The following is a 21026-nucleotide window of genomic DNA, read 5'->3' on the forward strand; positions in this document are numbered from 1 at the left end:
CCTTGCACTTTTTCAGGTTCTAGCAGAGCACCTTGAGAACCGAGCCCCCGATGAAACTGTTCCACTACCATCACCAATCGAAGAGTTTGAAGCAGCCATTGTGACACAGGCAGATAAAGCTGAGGAGTTTGAAGGAGCCAAACGCGGCACTTATGTTCGTGATCGTGAACACGCAAAAAAACACGGAACTTTAGACAAGCAGCGGCAAGGTGCATGACATCGCGGAATTGCACCCGTAATTACAATCTAATGAGATGTTAGTGCTTCGGAATTCTTCCAGCAGCAAGTTCCCAGTGACTAGCGCGTTTTTTCTCCCGTCATTGGAACGTGCAGCTTCATGAAAAGACATAGGTACCAGCTAAGATTTCCAACGCGCGAGAAGGTGCACACATCGCTCTCGCTGTTGGCACACCACACTCAACATCGTCGTTGCCCCCGTTGCCGCCATCGTTTTCTGTATTGGCTGTCGGTTCGAACATGTACGGCAAAAATACAAGCTCTCCGAGACAGCGAGAACCTTCCATAATGCTTACAACTCAGCTGTGAAGCCACAGAACACCGTGCTACGCTGGCTACGCTCTGAAATGGCGGCGCCGACCGGCGATCCCCGTGAATGACGTCAAAGCGGTCCAGACCAATCACGGGCAACAGCGGCGTTCGCGCGATGCCCTGAGGCGCTGGTGCGCGTTTTCTTGCAAAAAACAGCCGCTTGCGTTTGTTTCCGCCCTTTTTGAACGAGATATTCGTGTTCAGTGGACTCAAAACTGTAGAATGCCGCAGGGAAGTCATTTTTTTTTTTCAGAAAGTGTTTCAGCTTCCCTTTAAGAACCTGTATAAGTATATAGATAAATAAACGAATATTAAACTATGTTTAGTCAGCTGCCATTTGACAATTACAGTCAAGCCCACTTATAACAATATTCAAGTGCCAGGAAAATTCCGTTGTTATAACTGGGTTGCATGAAAAAATCAAAATAGGGGGATGGCAGAGCTGATGTGAGAAAACTATATTGGCGGGGAGGCCAGTGCCCCTGCCCACCACCTTCCTCCGCCCAGCTGCTGATTGTGTTCAGTCATTTAACTTCTTTCTGGGCGCTCCAATCGCGCGTAACAAGCCACAGCTGTCAGTGTTAAACAATGGCACTGCTATAACAACTGCGAACTATAACTGCATGGGTGACAAGCGATATGCGAGGACCAGTGAGGCGTTGCTTTGGTGGCCCCAGAAGGGGCCTTTTAAAAATTGTGAAAAGGCTGTCATGGCAGCCTGTCAGCTCGAGAAATACTTCTCAGTGGCTTGCACGAGAACAGCCTATGTCCCTCAGCCATGCTTGCTTTACGTGAAGCTTGCCGACATCATTCTCCAAGGCATGCAAGTGCTCCACGTAGTGCAGTTGAAAGTTCCTCGCGAAAACTAAACCCCGGAGGTACTGAATCATCTACCAGGCCTCGTGTGAGGACAACGTTGAGGCAGCCTGCCTTACCGCATTCTCGCTGCCGTCGTCGCCGTCGCTATCTGATGCAAGCATGTTTGCGACGATCGTCTCATTGGTTAGAAGCACTTAGTATCCAAATCTATAGCCGTGCGCTTTCTTTCCACCGGCAACGTCGTGCATTGCCGATGATCAGCAGGCAATCAGCAGGCAGGTCAGCCATCTTCCATTTCGGTGGCGAGTCAAGCGAAGCTGCGAAACCATGTGGCCAGGAACGACTTCGACGCAACCAACAAGGACGAACACGCGCGATTAAGCTGTTCGCAGATCTGCGCTGAATGAGGAGCCAGCGAGCAACATGCGAGCAATGTGCTTGCGGCTCAGTTGACGCGGTCCACTTTTTTCGGAGGCTGGGGCAGTGTAGACCTATGGGCGCAGCCCATTCGTGTTCAGAGAGGTGGAAGGGCGACTGGAGAGAGCCGCACGGAGAAGGGTGGAAAATGTGCGCGTGGCGGCTGTTGGACCATTGTGCAGCGGCTCGAATTTCTCATTTTATTTTCAAGGATTTTGCATTTATTAACTTTCGGCTCGGACACCCAGCAGCCAGATTTCATCATTATAACCGATAATGCAGCATCGGGGCATTGTAGTCATCATCATCAACCTGGTTACGCCCACTGCAGGGCAAAGGCCTCTCCCATACTTCTCCAACTACCCCAGTAATGTACTAATTGTGACCATGTTGTCCCTGCAAACTTCTTAATCTCATCCGCCCACCTAACTTTCTGCCGCCCTCTGCTACGCTTCCCTTACCTTGGAATCCATTAACTCTTAATGACCATCGGTTATCTTCCCTCCTTATTACATGTTCTACCAATGCCCATTTCTTTTTCTCGATTTCAACTAAGATATCATTAACTCGCGTTTGTTCCCTCACCCAATCTGCTCTTATTCCCTAACGTTACACCTATCATTCTTCTTTCCACAGCTCGTTGCGTTGCCCTCAATTTAAGTAGAACCCTTTTCGTAAGCCTCCACATTTCTGCCCCGTAGGTGAGTACTGGTAAGACACAGCTATTATACACTTTTTCTCTTCAGGGATAATGGCAACCTGCTGTTCATGATCTGAGAATGCCTGCCAAACGCACCCCAGCCCATTCTTATTCTTCTGATTATTTCCGTCTCATGATCCGGATCTGCCGTCACTACCTGCCCTAAGTAGATGTATAACTTTACCACTTCAGTTGTCTTGCTACCTATCGTAAACTGCTGTTCTCTTTCGAGACTGTTAAAGATTACTTTAGTTTTCTGCAGATTAATTTTTAGACCCACTCTTCTGCTTTGCCTCTCCAGGTCAGTGAGCATGCATTGCAATTGGTCCCCTGAGTTACTAAGCAAGGCAATATCATCAGCGAATTGCAAGTTAATAAGGTACTCTCCATTAACTTTTATCCCCAATTCTTCCCAATCCAGGACTCTGAATACCTCCTGTAAACATGCTGTGAATAGCATTGGAGAGATCGTATCTCCCTGCCTGACGCCTTTCTTTATTGGGAGTTTGCTGCTTTCTTTATGGAGGACTATGGTGGCTGTGGAGCCGCTACAGATATCTTTAAGTATTTTTACATATGGCTCGTCTACACCCCGATTCCGTAATGCCTCCATGACTGCTGAGGTTTCGAGTGAATCGAACGCTTTTTCGTAATCAATGAAAGCTATATATAAGGGTTGGTTATATTCCGCACATTTCTCTATCACCTGATTGATAGTGTGAATATGGTCTATTGTTGGGTAGCTTTTACGGAATCCTGCCTAACGTTCTAGCGTTAAACGTTGCCAGGTTCATATTGCAATGGCGGCCTGTCCGGAAAATGGCAGCATTGTAGTAAGCGGGTTATTTCACCATGGAAAACATACAAAAGTCAACAGTGCAGCAGCTTCTCATTGTTATAACCGATATATTGTTACAACCGGTATCATTACAAGTGGGTTCGACTGTAATGGGACTGACAACCAATCTTTATGGTACCCAATTCTTTTTTTTTTAGTGCAGTTGAAAGCTTACCAGTCAGACTTTCGAATCATGCAGTGAAACATGTTTTATTATAATTTTCCTATCTGCAGTGAGGATGTAGTCATTCACTGTAGGCATGCTTCAAATAGTGATAGAAGAATGCGGTAGCGATTAAACGCTGGCAATGATGGGAGCCAGACGACAAGCACGGATGTAGCTGAGAAAGTATCAATTTTGTTGTTTTTAATCCGACCAATTTTTCCGAGGTTCACGTTTTCAAAAGTGTAAATTATGTCTACAATAATAGCTATGTGCTTTCGTGATCTCCTGTCCAACAGCTTTGGCCTAACAAGCCAAGAGTGTTTTTTTAGGCAAGCCAAGTTAAGTTCTCTAAAGTGAAATAATGCTTTTATACATGTGATACGCAGCTCAGCGTATTGCAGGAGCCATTCATGCGTTTTTGATTTCCGAAGCATGTCGTCTCTCAAAGACCTGACAATGCTGGAACTCATTATGACAGAAAACTGAGCTAGTTGGTAAGGATTCATTATACAGAAAAGAAGTGAGGCGTGCAGACAGGACACAAGAGTAGAGAAGTGGACAACACGAACGCCAACTATCAACTGAAGGGAGCACTGAGGCGAAAAAAATTGGAGGACGCTTAAGCTTCGCCTTCAAGAGTGGAACGCGACAGCGTTCCTGTCGACCCGCCAAGGGGTGTAAGACAGTGGGCTACGGCGCAGCGACTACGCGCCCCGCATCGGACGCGGTGGGCGTCGAGCAGTGCCGCGTTCGGCGCGGCAACGAAATGTGCGCCTGAGCAAGCGACGCACGCCTGAGCCTTAGAAACAGCTCGTTTCTAAGGCAACACCGCATTCACCAGAGACGCTTTTGTACCGCTTTGAAGCATCGCACTCGTGGCTGAGTGGTAGCGCCTCCGTCTCACACTCCGGAGACCCTGGTTCGATTCCCACCCAGCCCATCTTGCAAGTTGTTTTTTATTCATGAAGTGCCTGCTGTGATTTATCGCTCACGGCCAACGTCGACGACACCGGCTTTTCTGCGACACGAGCTCCTTAACGCTGTCGCGTTAAAAGAAAGAAGACACAAAACTCATCTACGCATGCTCAGGAATGGTAACACCACGTGTCAGTCGGGTACACGTGCCGGTCTACATGAGAGATAACTGTTAAGGCACTTAATTTCTTCCTTATGTAAAGTAATCGCCTAAGCCTAAAGAAGTCGGTTTTGAGAGGGACGGACGTGATTACAGAAAGCAGTCATAGCAAAAAAAAAGAGTAGTGGCTATTCCGTATATTCATTCAGTGCCGCACAGGCTTAAAAAAGTTGCAAGTAGATGTGATGTTAATGTTGCTTTCACTGCTCCCAATAAGCTAGGTAAGATATGCACTGCTGTACAGAGGAGAAAAAAAGGAGCGGGTAAAAGGCAAAAAACGAACACATATTTGTCCAGTGAAGCACAATAAGAACAAGTTTTACTGACTGTCGTATGGGTGTGGTTTATAAAATTCCCCTAAGCTGTGGTCAGTTCTACGTAGGGCAAACGGGACGGTGTATCAATCAGAGGCTAATGGAACATAAAAGGTCGTTAACCGGTGGATTGCCTTCTAATCTTTCGCTACATTGCCAAGATTGTAACTGCACGCCAGAGTTAGATGAATGCGCGATATTGTACAGGCATAAGAATGAAGATACGCGTCTTATGGTAGAGGCATGGCATATCTATAATTGTGGAAGTGCGTGCGTGAGTCAGCCTTCGATTACTTTACATAAGGAAGAGAGTAAGTGCCTTAATAGTTATCTCTCACGTAGACCGGCACGTGTACCCGACTGACACGTGGTATTACCATTCCCGAGCATGCGCAGATGAGTTTTGTGTCTTTTCTTTTTTCGCCTCAGTGCTCCCTTCAGTTGATAGTCGGCATTTGTGTTGTCCACTTCTCTACTCTTGTGTCCTGTCTGCATGCCTCACTTCTTTTTTGCATAATGCTGGAACAAATGATTTTAGGTCACATGCATGCTCACAATCTCGCGCGTGTACAACAGAAATCATGTGCACTGCCATGCATGAGGGATGCGAGCACCGCTTGTTAGGGTGGATTCTTTTTACTTTGGAATACGTATAGAATGAAGCGCAATAGAGCCTAATAATATACAAACTGTAATTTAAGCAATAAGTATGGGGTACGTAATAACAGGCAATTTACATACAGTAATCTTATATAGTGTATCAGAAGAACCAAGGCCAGTTCGCACCACTTACTGATTTTTGAGACTTTCTTCACCAATTTAACTATAATTCCTGCTTAAATTGCAAACAGCACACTCGATTCTGTCACTATAAACTGTGGTCATTTCATTTCTCCCAACATCTCGCAACACATTTTGGACAGTTGTCAGCCCCTTTAAAGACAGTGCAAGCTTGTGTTTGTTTATATGTTAAATGTACAGAGTCGTCCACTCATAGGAGAAACACGCGAGCATGTGCCTGCCAAGAGAACAATTTGCGCAGGCATGTCGAGAGCCAGAGGTAGCGCCTACGGCTTGTCATCTACTCTGGTGGTGTGCGCAAAGCCTCACCTGATACAGGTGCAGTAGCTTTGCTTGCATCGTGGTGCGCAAACGCCCGTTTTAAAGCGCAGCTTCTATGCACCTGTTCCTAGGGCAAACGCCAGTGTAACCGAGCAAATGAGCACAGCGAAGAATGAAAGAGTGAACGCTGAGCACAGCGGGGGATGAAAGATGCAAGGAAGAATGCGGAGGAGAAGAGTGCAGTGGAACCATGAGGCAGAAAGCGGAGGAGGAGGGCAGGGCGAAAGCATGAGAAGAAAAGCGTAGTGCGGCGACGATAGCTACAAGAGGTGGGCTCGGTGGCTGTGCCACGATGCAGTCATCCAACCCGCTCGTTTTCGCTACGCAGGTTTTTGCACCGCTCATCACCCAGATGCTATTCCTGTCCCTGGTTCCCGCCCCTTCGCATGCCACCTCTGCCATCGAATCCCTTCATTTCAAATCTCCCGCCGGCCTTGCTGCACAGCTGCCTGCGGTTTCAGCCTGCCCGGCGGCGCTACCTCTGCTATTCCTCGACTGCCCCCGGACTCTCCCATGGTCATCGAGAGCGCAGACACGGCGCATCATCCGCGCTCGGCGCCCTGTGGGCTCGGTGGCTGTGCTACGATGCAATCATCCAACCCACTCGTTTTCGCTACGCAGGTTAGTAAGCAATACTCTCTTTTCACAAAAAAATCAAGTAACTACTGTCTCCTGTAGCTGCCAAGCCCACAGTGCTGCCTTTCCATTGCTCTTGAATGTGCTGATGTCATGCTTACCCTGTTGCTCTTGGCTGGCGACGTTCAATCAAACCCAGGCCCCGAAAAGGTGCTAGAGGAACTGAAGAAACTGTCTGATGGTCAGTCACATTTAATCGCCGAGGTCCAAGGACTTAGAAATCAACTTACAACTACGGTACAAGCTATTTCTGATCTGAGTAACAGATTATCCACCCTGGAAGCTAATTATCAAGATGTTCTAACCCTATGCACCGACACCACCCAAACAACCAAAGAAATCCGAGGTATAGAAGCCCGTTTGGATGATGCCGAAAATCGCTCATGATTTAACAATTTAATTTTTTACAACATTGAAGATGAGAATGCATCCGAAACATACCCCGAATCTGAAGAAACAGTTCTCCCCCTGTGCCGTGATCACTTAGACTTATCCATTGACCCCAAAGAAATTGAAAGGGCTCACCATCTCGGGCGCCATTCTCCTGACCGCATTCGACCCATAATAGTCATTTACATTTTTTAAAACCAAGGAATTGATTCTTTCAAATGGCCGTAAGTTAAAAGGCACCGATTACAGCATAGGAGAGGACTTTTCACGCCCTGTCCGAGAAGCGCGAAAGCACCTTATAAAGTTTGCCAAAGCTACTACCACTAAATTTTCCTTGCGCTATAAAACCTTGTGCATCGGTGCTAAACGTTATGCATTCGACGAGTCATCACAATCTGTACATGAAATCTCATAGCATACGACTTATCGCCACGCTACTAATCTTCATTGTAAAAGCCTTCTCGGTAAACTGCAAAATCTTTTTTCTATTATCTTTACCAACATACGTAGCTTTCTCCCAAAGCGTGAACACTTTTGTAATCTTGTTTCTTCACCTGCCAGCAATATACTCGTACTAACAGAAACGTGGCTAACAGACGACGTCACTGATCCGGAAGTTTTGGCTGATTTGCCGCAATTTAACGTTTTTCGCACGGACCACAGGAGCTCACGAGGAGGAGGTGTTCTTATTGCCACTAACCAGCTGTTGCCTTGTTCCGTTATTAACATCCAATCGGAGCTTGAAATACTATGGGTAATCTGCCGTTCTGTACCACAAATCGTCATACTAGGCGTCTGCTACAGACCCCCCTCCAGTAATCCAATCTTTTCTTCACAGTTAAACGATAGTCTGAATCAAATAACTGGCAAATATCCCAATGCCCGCATTATTCTTTTTGCTCATTTTAATTACCCCTCTATTGACTGGCTGAACCTAACACCAACAGGCAACACCAAAATAACTAACCATGTTGACGTTTGTTTGAATTTTAATCTCACCCAGTTAGTAACTGAACCCACACTAGTCACGCATGAATCCTCCAACATCTTGGACCGTATTCTAACTAATCCCCCAGAAAGTTTATCATCGCTTACCTCTGCGAAATCAGTGACCACAAAGTTTTACACGCTACTTTCACCATCACCCCTAAATCGCATCAAACTTTCCGCAAAACAATTCGCCTCTATAACAGAGGGAATTACGAAGAAATTAATAATCACCTGACGGCGTCATTTCCAAACTTTGAGACGGGTTTCGATGATTGATCCCTGGAGGATAATTGGCTTACTTTCAAAACTAAAATTGCCTAACTCACCACAAAGTTTATTCCCACCATCACATTTCGTGCCAGTCGCAACAAACCATGGTTTTCAAAGCTCTTGAAGACACTTGAGAACAAAAAAAAAAGACTTTTCCGTGCAGCAAGACGCAACCCAAGCGCTTGCGCCTGGAAGAAATATTACACAGCTGAATCAACATATCTGCAATCTATTTGTAATGCCAAACGCAATTTTTTCCAAATTGACCTCCCCAAGATCTTAACAAATAACCCGAGGAAGTTCTGGAAAGTACTAAATCCTCAACAGGCTCCAATCATCACACTAGCTTACCCACTTGGCGAGATGACCAGTGACATTGACTGTGCAAATATTTTTAACACTGCTTTCTCATCCATCTTCACACACGAAACTGATATGACTACCGCAACTACCAACCTACATTTGTCTATGCCTTCAATCATGTTTTCTGCGCACGGCATTATATGTATTATAGAAAATATCAAGATGTCATCTTCAGTGGGTGCTGATGAAATCACCCCCAAGTTCCTCAAAAATACTGGCCATGCTTCCGCACTGTATCTATCAAAACTTTTTGCACAATCACTTTCCACAGGTAGCATTCCCAGCGATTGGAAGGTGGGGAAGGTTGTTCCGGTCTTCAAATCAGGTAACAAAGAATCACCCCTTAACTACCACCCCATCTCTTTAACAAGCGTGCCGTGCAAAATCATGAACATGTCATTTATTCCCACATAAGGAACTTTCTTGACTCTATTATAAATTTTTTTCATCCTGCTCAACATGGCTTTCGTAAAAACCTATCCTGTGATACACAACTGGCTATTTTCATCCGTGACTTGCATATGAACCTTGACTGTAACCTTCAAACTGATGCAATATTCCTGGACTTCACGAAAGCGTTCGACAAAGTATTCCACAAACGCTTGCTACTAAAACTTTCATGGTTAAACTTTCATCCTAACATTTTACAGTGGATAAGTGAATTCCATGCTAACCGCACCCAGTATGTTTACGTTAATAATCAAGCCTCTGTTCCTCTTCCCGTAAAATCAGGTGTCCCACAAGGATCAGTCCTTGGCCCGCTATTATTTTTAATATATATTAATGACCTACCAACGCATGTCTCTTGTAACATCCGTATTTTTGCCGACAACTGTGTCATCTATCGCACAATCAATAACACCTCTGATCAGCTCGCCCTCCAGAATGACTTAAACAGCGTACAGGACTGGTGTAACCAATGACTCATGGAACTAAACCCCAATAAATGTACACTCATGTCTATTAACCGAAAATGTAATCCTCTCCTCTTCTCATACAAAATCTCGCATGTCACAGTAGAATTAACTCACACTTATAAATACCTCGGCATAACATTGTCCAATGATCTAACCTCGAACGCACATGTCACAAAAATCATATCATCCGCTTACAGAACCCTTGGATTCTTAAAACGTCATCTACGACATGCCCCACAAAACCTAAAATTACTTGCCTACAAATCACTTGTCCGTCCTAAATTAGAATACGCCTCTGCTATTTGGAGCCCTAACCAAAATTATCTAACAATTTCCCTAGAATCAGTACAAGGTCGAGCCACAAGATTCATATATTCGTGCTAGTCATATAACGTTAGTATATCATCATTAAAAGCAGAGGCAGGTTTAACCTCTCTAGCTTGTAGACATCGTATTACTAGTATGTGCTTGTTTCATAAACTTTATTACAGCTCACTTCGTCATCCACCCTACATCAATCCGCCAGCACGTATTTCCCCCCGCATTGGTCATCCCCTTCAAGTTGCACGACCTCGTACGCGCACTGCTACATTCGCATCTTCATTCTTTCCGCGCTCAGCCCCGGACTGGAACGGCCTTCCACATGACATCACCGCAATCACCTGTACATCTAAATTTTTGAATTGTATAACTACGGTATTTAACAGCGAATAATTTATGTTCATTACGTGTTTTCTTTGTTTATTATATGATTTATACATGTAACCCACCCCTTATGTAACACCCCCAACCCCGGGGGCCTTTAAGGTAATAAAGTGAAGTGAAGTGCCAGAGTAGCGCACATTGTCTGGGAGGTCTGTCTGTGGTGGCTGCTGTGAATCACACCCACCTGTCACCATGCACTGCCTATTGCAATCTCCAGATTAGCGACGGAGTCACGCCACACTTCACACCGTTTGGAACATGCCGCACGAGACAGATCGTCCACACCACCCAATATATTGCGAAATAACACGTATAGAGATGCACTCAAATTTCGCATTATGGAGTTCGTAATCGCCGATGAATCTTCGAGGCCACCTTCATAAAGCGGCGAGTGTTTCATGGCACATGGCACAAAAAACTGCTTGAAATAGTAAACAAGTAGTCCGAGAATAACATTTTTAATGCGTAAGCTTTACAGGGCTATTTCCCTCAAAAATCTATCTATCCATCCATCTGCGACACAATGTGCTCCATAGGTATACATGGGGTCCTATGGGGGTATACATGAGAATGCCTTATGGATATGTACAACTGCTGAGATTTATGATTGTGGCTATAGTGAGTACTAATGAGGTAGTAGTAATAATTAAGGTTAAAGACTAATAAGATTAATTATGAAAATAATTAATTATTAAAATATTATTCTTACTCCGTAACACTAACGAAGGGCAAGGAATCCTTAGGAGATTAATTACTAATTAGTAATCAAACTACGAGGCTAACTAAAATTAATTTAGGTTTGTGAAGGAAACGAACACCACAAACTGAAGATGATACACGGTCACGGTGCGGCACAATTCGATTCAGCGAAGCACTGATCCATGGGCGCCAAAAGGTCGTGGAAATAGGGACCGGCAAGCAAGACAGTTATTGCCGGCCACTCGGGCAAGCGGCCGAAAGAACTTGAAGGCAGGTTTAGAGATTATTGTCTTTTGTCGTCGGTGCGACCGTTACGCCCCAGAAGCTTTTTGTAGGAGACCCTGCATATTCTCTGCCCTGCGCGTGCATTGAGAAGCTTACTAAGAAGGCGCGGGTGCGAATACTCCGAAATATGTGGTATGTCTGTGCAATATCCTGTGTCCACGAAGTACTGGCAGTATATGTGGTGCCTCTGAGCAATCCCGTGTCCATGAATTGCTGACAGTATATGTGCCGACAGCGCCATATGGCCTAGCCACCATCGTTTCTTTGTGAACAAACTACAGAGGCCCACCATGGACTCAAGGGTATGTGTGTGTGGTGCAATACGACCGCGACCGCTAAATGCAGGGGGGGAAGCACCCGTTCCCTCGCCCCTAATTAAAATGGTCGCGGCCAAGACCTTGGGAAGAGCCGGGATCCAATTGGGTGAACTTGACTGGATCGTCACAAATATCTGCCGTTCCCCAACACAAGGAACTAGGGAAAGGAGAATAACGCAGGTTTTAGACTGAGCTAAGCATTCTAGAAGCTGAGCCTGCAATCTGCTGAAAAGCGTCAAGGAGCTAGTGCTGTCCAGTATCGCCTGGGCCGCTTAACCGCATCTGAACTGCGAGTTACTAGTTGACGTAAGAGACGACAAACCAACGTCTGCAACGAAGCTCACGGCGGGTCCCCTCAAGTTAGCTCAACCTGCTCGGGGGAAGACGTCAGACCAAGACTCCCGGGGAACCCAGCCCAGCAATCGCATCCACTGCAACGGGATCGGCTTGCCAGCGTTCTTCGGGAAAGCTCTGCTGTAGACTCCGCGCTTTATGGACTTGCTGCTGCTGCCTGGCCATATGCGTATGTCATCATTTGTTTTCTTTTGAACTCTGTTTAGTTGACCACCGTTAAGTGTGTTTTGTGTAGTGTTAATTTCTATATTTACTGCTAACTGTTCATTGTATATTTTTTTTGTCATGATTGATCTAGATTGAGTGCATGTGTGTTTCGTTTAAATTGTGTGTCGTTGTCAGTCTATAAATATTTTTTTTTCTCTCTTTCTCCTGACTCTGACTCATTCGCTGTGTTCACTTGAGTACAGAGCGACCAACCGGCTTGTATACCCCGTCAACGACTTCGCACCGATGGCGAACGGGTGACAAGCCGTGACATGCACACAACAGCAGCGGCATCGCGATTGCTTCACACAAGATGAAGCTGAAGTTACGGTTCAGAGCGACGCCCAATGTAACCGCTCTAGCTGGCTGTTCCAGACAATAAACCTCCTCCTCCGTGATGCTTCGCCTTCTGCCTCATTCCGCGCTTTGCTGAACACCACCTCCTCTAGGTGGTGTCCTTTTGACGCGTTACTTTGTACTTTTCCCGGCGTGCAATTCTCTTCTCCACCTACAGGCGCCTTCCTCCTCTAGCGCCGACTTCCTTCGCGACTTCAAACGTCACATCGCCGATTTCGCTGGCAAGCCATGGATGCTTGCACATAAAAGGGGAAAAGGTAGCCCACACTCAGCTCTAATGCACCGCTGCATCGGCTGAACACACTCCCAGCGCTACGGCGCCCCTAAGAGGGGCGCCATGTTTCATTGCCATTTTCTGCAGCTCCTCGCTCTCACCCATCACACTGCCCCTTCTAGACACCATACTTGTGCGTATGTCGTGTGGCTCGTTGCCCTTCCCTTCGTCACAAGCGTACGGATTCGAAGACGCATACACTCGTGTATAGGCTTAGCGAGACACGTATCCTGCATGTGGTCGGGCCTTCAAGGTTTTAAAGGCACAAATAGGCAGAAAGCATTCCGTCATTGCTGTCATTCACGGACGATTTCCGCTGATGACTATGGTAATGTGGATTCCATCGTTTTGTTTCGGATGGACACCGTTTTTGCTCTTCTGTGCTGCACATATGCGCCGCTCCACACTCGCCGAGCTCCGAGCATTGTCTGAATTAACCGATGGATGGCCAAATACGTCCAAATTAACGAGAGTTTGATTAAGGCATATCCCTGTCGGGACCAGAGGACTAGTCTGAATGATCATTAGAATCAAAAACAGAAACAGTGCGACACAGGACGAGCGACTAAAGAGCGCAGGACAACGCTTTGTCCTGTGCTCTTTACTCACTCGTCCTGTGTCGCGCTGTTCCTGTTTATCCTAAAGATGAACCAAACAGCCACTGTGAACACACTGCTCAATTATCAGATTTTCTGAACTAACGAGGGTCAAATTAACGAGGTTTTACCACTGAACTAAAAAGCGGGCACGGTGCTACAAAAAAGCGGTGCTAAAAAGCGGGCACGTCCTGTGCAACCAGGGCCTAGCGGAGAGACGAGAACTAGGAGTCGGATTCCTGGTTAATAAGAATATAGCTGGTAACATACAGGAATTCTATAGCATTAACGAGAGGGTGGCAGGTCTTGTTGTGAAACTTAATAAAGGTACAAAATGAAGATTGTACAGGTCTACGCCCCTACATCCAGTCATGATGACCAGGAAGTCGAAAGCTTCTATGAAGACGTGGAATCGGCGATGGGTAGAGTGAAAACTAAATACACTATACTAATCGGCGACTTTAATGCCAAGGTAGGCGAGAAGCAGGCTGGAGACAAGGCAGTGGGGGAATATGGCATAGACACTAGGAATAGCAGGGGAGAGTTATTAGTAGAGTTTGCGGAACAGAATAATATGAGGATAATGAATACCTTCTTCCGCAAGCGGGATAGCCGAAAGTGGACGTGGAGGAGCCCGAACGGCGAGACTAGAAATGAAATAGACTTCATACTCTGCGCTAACCCCGGCATCATACAAGATGTGGACGTGCTCGGCAAGGTGCGTTGCAGTGACCACAGGATGGTAAGAACTCGAATTAGCCTAGACCTGAGGAGGGAACGGAAAAAACTGGTACATAAGAAGCCGATTAATGAGTTAGCGATAAGAGGGAAAATTGAGGAATTCCAGATCAAGCTACAGAACAGGTATTCAGCTTTAACTCAGGAAGAGGACCTTAGTGTTGAAGCAATGAACGACAATCTTGCGGGCATCATTAAGGAGTGTGCAATAGAAGTCGGCGTTAACTCTGTTAGACAGGATACCAGTAAGCTATAGCAGGAGACGAAAGATCTGATTAAGAACACCAATGTATGAAAGCCTCTAACCCTAATGCTAGAATAGAACTGGCAGAACTTTCAATGTTAATCAACAAGCGTAAGACAGCTGACATAAGCAAGTATAATATGGATAGAATTGAACATGCTCTCAGGAATGGAGGAGCCTAAAAGCAGTGAAGAAGAAACTAGGAATTGGCAAGAATCAGATGCATGCGTTAAGAGACAAAGCCGGCAATATCATTACTAATATGGATGAGATAGTTCAAGTGGCTGAGGAGTTCTATAGAGATTTATACAGTACCAGTGGCACCCATGACGATAATGGAAGGGAGAATAGTCTAGAGCAATTTGAAATCCCACAAGTAACGCCGGAAGAAGTAAAGAAAGCCTTGGGAGCTATGCAAAGAGGGGAGGCAGCTGGGGAGGATCAGGTAACAGCAGATTTGTTGAAGGATGGTGGGTAGATTGTTCTAAAGGAACTGGCCACCCTGTATAGGCAATGCCTCATGACCTCGAGCGTACCAGAATCTTGGAAGAACGCTAACATAATCCTAAGCCAGAAAAAAGGGGACGCCAAAGACTTTAACAATTATAGACCGATCAGCTTACTGTCAGTTGCCTACAAACCATTTACTAAGGTAATCACAAATAGAATCAGGAACACCTTAGACTTCTGTCAAGCAAAGGACCAGGCAGGATTCCGTAAAGGCTACTCAACAATAGATCATATTCACACTATCAATCAGGTAATAGAGAAATGTGCGGAATATAACCAACCCTTATATATAGCTTTCATTGATTACGAAAAAGCGTTTGATTCACTCAAAACCTCAGCAGTCATGGAGGCATTATGGAACCAGGGTGTAGACGAGCCGTATGTAAAAATACTGAAAGATATCTATAGCGGCTCCACAGCCACCATAGTCCTCCATAAAAAAAGCAGCAAAATCCCAATAAAGAAAGGCGTCAGGCAGGGAGATACAATCTCTCCAATGCTATTCACAGCGTGTTTACAGGAGGTATTCAGAGACCTGGATTGGGAAGAATTGGGGATAAAAGTTAATGGAGAATAATTTAGTAACTTGCGATTCGCCGATGATATTGCCTTGCTTAGTAACTCAGGGGACCAATTGCAATGCATGCTCACTGACTTGGAGAAGCAAAGCAGAAGAGTGGGTCTAAAAATTAATCTGCATAAAACTAAAGTAATCTTTAACAGTCTCGAAAGAGAACAGCAGTTTACGATAGGTAGCAAGACACCTGAAGTGGTAAAGTTATACATCTACTTAGGGCAGGTAGTGACGGCGGATCCGGATCATGAGACGGAAATAATCAGAAGAATAAGAATGGGCTGGGGTGCGTTTGTCAGGCATTCTCAGATCATGAACAGCAGGTTGCCATTAACCCTGAAGAGAAAAAGTGTATAATAGCTGTGTCTTACCAGTACTCACCTACGGGGCAGAAACGTGGAGGCTTACGAAAAGGGTTTACTTAAAATGAGGACGACGCAACGAGTTGTGGAAAGAAGAATGATAGGTGTAACATTAGGGGATAAGAAAAGAGCAGATTGGGTGAGGGAACAAACGCGAGTTAATGACATCTTAGTTGAAATCAAGGAAAAGAAATGGGCATTGGGAGGACATGTAATAAGGAGGGAAGATAACCGATGGTCATTAAGGGTTATGGACTGGATTCCAAGGGAAGGGAAGTGTAGCAGGGGGCGGCAGAAAGTTAGGTGGGCGGATGAGGTTAAGAAGTTTGCAGGGACGGCATGGCCACAATTAGTACATGACCGGGGTTTTTGGAGAAGTATGGGAGAGGCCTTTGCCCAGCAGTGGGCGTAACCAGGCTGATGATGATGATGATGACCACAGAACGCCTATAAATACTTATGGTACCTTCAGCTGAGCAACTGTAGCAGTGCAGCGAAAATTATGCCATACATCACTTGAGTTTCACGTTCCGATACATGCCAGACAAACGTGAGCCACCAAACGAGAGTTTGCGACCGTAGCGGCCTTTGTGAGGTAGAAGCTGAATTCAAAATTCAGCCATTTCATTAAATCGAAGGTAATGCACTGCGGCAAACACGGGCAATGCATAATACGAGGCCATCAAAAACTGTACTCAAAATGATCTTGCAAGGGATGTTAATCAATGCACAGTGAATATTAGCGGCGAGAAGTTGCAGCGGCGCACTCTCGCGAGTGACATCACGGCAAGGACGCTGCTCCTTCTGGCTTGCTCCGCTGCCGCGCTCGCTCTTTCCCTTCGGGTATTCTTGGGATACTGGCAGCTCGAGCCGTACTTATTGAAGGCTATTTCGGATTATTTATGCTTCCATGCCTGAACCGCACTTTCTTCTTGAAAACCACGTCAGTCGTGAAAATTTGCGACTTCGATACGCAAGTTATGCAGAGCTGAAGAGGTCTACTGGTCTTGCAATGCATAAACTGTATTTACTGGCATAATGATCACGCTTTCTTGTCAGAAAAAGTGACGTAAATTCAGGGGTACAATCATTATGCGAACTAAATTTTCCGCGAACAGCAAAAAATTTTTGTTTGCATCCCGCATTTTCTGCGGGATGACAACAGGTCAACAAACGGCCGGCTGCCGCTGTAACAGTGCGGAACACCAAAACAAAAATGGCGGCCGGCGGAGCAAGCCAAATGCACCAAACACGATTTTTTTTTTCTTCTCGCGAGTACATTATGTGCATTGAAATAGTTCCTTCCGTATCAGTAATGAATAATATTGTTAATATCGGCAAGTTTGTGGCAATAACGTAGCCATGTCCACCTTGAGGAGGCAGAAAAAGAGACGGGTGCGCTTTGCTGCCAGTGACATAGAAAAACATGGCGGGTGTGCTGCAAAAACTGCGGCATTTTTCTTCACTACTATCCTAATACGGCACGTTTCTGCTAAGCGTGGGCGAATATCTTAGCTGTGTTACAAGTGTCGGCGTATGAATAGGGTGCACTTGTAACGTATCAGTGTAAATGTGGGTACTATCGTTGCCGCTCACGATGTGTTGCGTGTCTGAGTGCAGACGAGAGGAATCGAAAGGCGCTTTTTTTTGTTGTTGTTGACCACAACCATTATAGAGCCTACAAATAATAAGGCCAAGGAAAGATTGGTTGCAGCTTCTTTGTTTCATGGAAATGCGGAAAGTGATGAAAGGAATGAAATGGGGCATCTGCTTAAGAATGTTTGGTGCGTGCAGATCGCTTGGTATGTCTTGAAGAGTCGTTCGCGTAGCATTCGACAGATGGTAAGCGCGATCACCATTAGCAAGACTTGGCCCACAACATATCACTGTGGCAAGTTTGGGGTGCGATCATTGCACGGGAAAGGAAAAAAATTGAATTTTGACAACAAAAGTCAGGGGTGCGATCATTACGCGAGTGCGATCATTATGCAAGTAAATAGGGTAGTCAAATGAAGAGTTAGGCACGCATTTTGTGTGAAAAGGTTCTCTGCTACTTTCACCGTTCTATGAAACGGGCACCCAGAAAATGCATTAGCTGTTAACACGACGGTGCATCACGTAGATGATGTATATACTGTATTTACTCGAATCTAACACGCACTTTTTTCGATAGAACAGGTCCAAAAATTGCGTGCGTGTCAGAATCGAGTATGACCCTACATCTGCATTAGCATATTGCCATTGGCATTTAAAAATGGCCGCCTCGTACGCACTTCGAGCCTGCCATAGCTTTCTCCATGTGCTGTAGTACATGTGCTTAGGCAATGCTTCCTTTAGCTTAGGTTAGTGCACCGTCCGTCTTCCCGCTTTCTGCGTTTGCTGTATCACCATGGAAGTGCCGACTGCAAAGACATGCAGAGTTCATCACCACGCCTCAATCAAAAGGAAAGTGATCACATGTGCAGAGACGGATGGAAATCGGGCCAGATCACAGGTGCAAACAGGAGAGGCGTTCTACACCGGGGCTGCTATGTACAGCATGGCCGCGCGGCCCCTATCGTGATAGCGATCTGCGATGGAGCCAAGAGTCTGCGCATGTAAACGCACCGCACTGTGTTCTCGTCGCTTAGTTCGCGTCGAAGCGAGAGGCCGCACAAAGGTCAATTCCCTCGCTCCTGCTACCATACTTCCTCACTCCAGCATTTAAAGAGTTTCCGCGGTCACTGAGTGAGACGTGTTCATGCTTATGTGCGCATGACACCATGCTTGTTAATTTAGTTAGTAAGCAAATGTTTAAAAGTTTATGCTGCCGATAAAACCACTATCCTATACTCTTTGTATAGCTGTCTACTAATTTGCTATCGTAATCGATGCTTCGCCTTTCGCGCGAAACTGCGACTTTTTTTACTTCTCGCAACCATAGTGCATTAGGAGTAAATCTGTTTTTTCCAAATAAGAGAAAGTTGTATTTCTGTATGAAAGAATGAGGTACGCGGTACTGTAAAGGACTTTTCTTTTTTTAGGTCACGCAAGCAGGTGAGCATTACAGTCTAGGGATTCTTTTTTTTTTTTGGTCACAGAAAAAGGGTGCGCATTACAATCGAGGGCGCGGTAGAATCGAGTAAATATGGTACTTCATGAGTACTATAACAGCAATAACTTGAAAGAAATTTTTTTTGTTAAAATCGAGAACCAATCAACTGCAAGCGATAAAATGTTTCATAGTGGCCCGCACTAGCCTTTATCGACAATCTGGCAGACCCCTCCCGCAACGGAAGCAACCAACTGTCGTTATGGTGAGGCACGCATTGTTCACGGAACCCAGCAGTTCACTACAGCTTTGAATTGAAACCATCAAGTAATACTTTACACTGCCAATTGCAATGCCTAAATTATATTTCAAGTAATACTGTGCTGCTTAAGCTGCGTTGACAAAGAAAATTCAACACATTTTGCCTTACCATGTCTCGATGCTGCGTTGTTTAATTATGCAAACTGAGAAGTATTCACTTTGTCAGTATGTAAAAGAAAAACTTGCATGCCCGCCTCATAAAGAAGAGCAGGGTGTCTACCAAGTTGACATTTCCAAATTCCCTGAGTTTTCCAGGTTTTCCCTGAGCACCTTTGCGAAATTCCCTGAATGAGCCAGAACATTGTTTTATGTCAAGACAGGCTGACACCACGTTGCCCGATGCTGTCACTCTCTAGTAAGCATGCTGAAACAAAAAAAATGACTTAATCCAGTTTGAATATTAAGAAGTAATATCTATTTTATTTAAAAAGAAAACAGAAGGAAGGTGATAGTAAAATGCACAGCGAAAGAAATGGTAAAGCCCATTCCAAATTGAGTCAAACATTTTCTAATACGAATGAAAAGGAGATGCATACATTAGTAAATATTTTTTTATATAAGCTATTTCTATCAACTGATAGCAAGCTCATCTGTATGAGGTCCTGAACTTTGTCACAACTAAGGTTCTCTCTCAGCAGCTGGGAAGTCAACCTTAACTGTCCTGACATACTCTCAGCTCGTACACATCTGAGTGTTGGGTTTCACTGCCTAAACAACTTATTTTGGTTTGGATGAGGGACACCTGTGTCTCAGCGTCAGTCAACACTTAGTTTTTTTAGCTCAAGCTCCTTCAAAAAGGTGGCGGCACCCTTCCTTTCCCGTTAATTCCTTAGTGCGTTGGTCCTTTCTGTTCTCATCCTCCTTCTACCACGCTTTCACCGCATGGATCATCTGAAGCATCCTCTTGGTCAGTTGTAGAGTCAACATTTGATTTTTCGGACTTCCGAGGGGCCGCAAAAAAAAATTGAAAAAAAAAGGGCAGTCTGAAAAAAATTAATGCATGTCTTTAACTGCCTTTAATGGCTAAAATTACCACAGGCACCACTAAAAAAGCTCTGAAGGCCTGCCAGTACGCTTATTAGGCATATCAGGGCTTGTACTGTGACAGGAGACGCGGTGAACGCATGTGTAATTAAGGAATACATACTGTGTCCCGTGACAATTGCCCCCTTCCCACGCTTGTTATGCTTTGCCGCCTAACACTAGTGTACTGAGGCGAAGCTAAATTTCGGAGACTGGCATTACGCAACGCGCTGTGCTCTGCGAGCTTCAAAGCCAATTGCGAGGATTACAAAGGCGGAGTCTGTGCCATTGGTGATAGCGGCGAATTCTTTCAATGAAAAACACGGCACCGCACGGCAAGAAGCTTAATAGCGAACATAGAAGCAGCTAGGCCTAACGTTGCCTCGGTGGTGGTTACGGCTGCCAGCGGATCTGCCTGCGAGAGTGCCGGTTCGAGGCGACGAGATAATCAAAATAGCGGCGGTGGCGGCTTTGATTAATGCCATTTCAGACCTGCAGTCAGGGCAATATACATTGACTATATGGAGTACGTGGTGGTGCCGCAAAACCATGCAAATTATCGGGCATGTCCGAAAATCGGGCGTCTAGAAAATCGGTCGTTAACTACTCTGGCAATACATCGTTCCGATGACACGGCGTCAATGACGATTCGTTGCGATTCCTCTGTTACTGAAGCCAGCATTAACACGACTTTCGTTCCCTTTCAATAAAGTTACAGCTAATTTTCCCTGATAGAAGCACAAATTCCCTGAGTTTTCCCTGAGTTTTTCCAGACTGTTCAAATTCCCTGAGAATTCCCGGTT

General features: G+C 45.4%; 1 protein-coding gene and 1 long non-coding RNA gene across 4 annotated transcripts in view; one reads left to right on the forward strand and one right to left on the reverse strand.

Moving 5' to 3' along the window:
* The window catches only part of O-fut1 (O-fucosyltransferase 1), a 266792-nt gene that overhangs the window by 191042 nt on the left and 54724 nt on the right, over window positions 1-21026 (reverse strand). The gene's annotated exons all lie outside the window — the stretch shown is intronic.
* On the forward strand, window positions 6591-12546 carry LOC135920065 (uncharacterized). Of its 2 annotated transcripts, none has more exons than XR_011509685.1 (3): window positions 6591-6681; window positions 8981-9034; window positions 12397-12546. It is a non-coding gene; the product is annotated as an uncharacterized lncRNA (long non-coding RNA). The 2 variants fall into 2 exon arrangements; XR_010570159.2 differs by lacking the exon at window positions 12397-12546 and adding an exon at window positions 10118-10701.

Source organism: Dermacentor albipictus, unplaced genomic scaffold (genome assembly GCF_038994185.2).
Source record: "Dermacentor albipictus isolate Rhodes 1998 colony unplaced genomic scaffold, USDA_Dalb.pri_finalv2 scaffold_18, whole genome shotgun sequence".
Lineage (NCBI taxonomy): Eukaryota > Metazoa > Arthropoda > Arachnida > Ixodida > Ixodidae > Dermacentor > Dermacentor albipictus.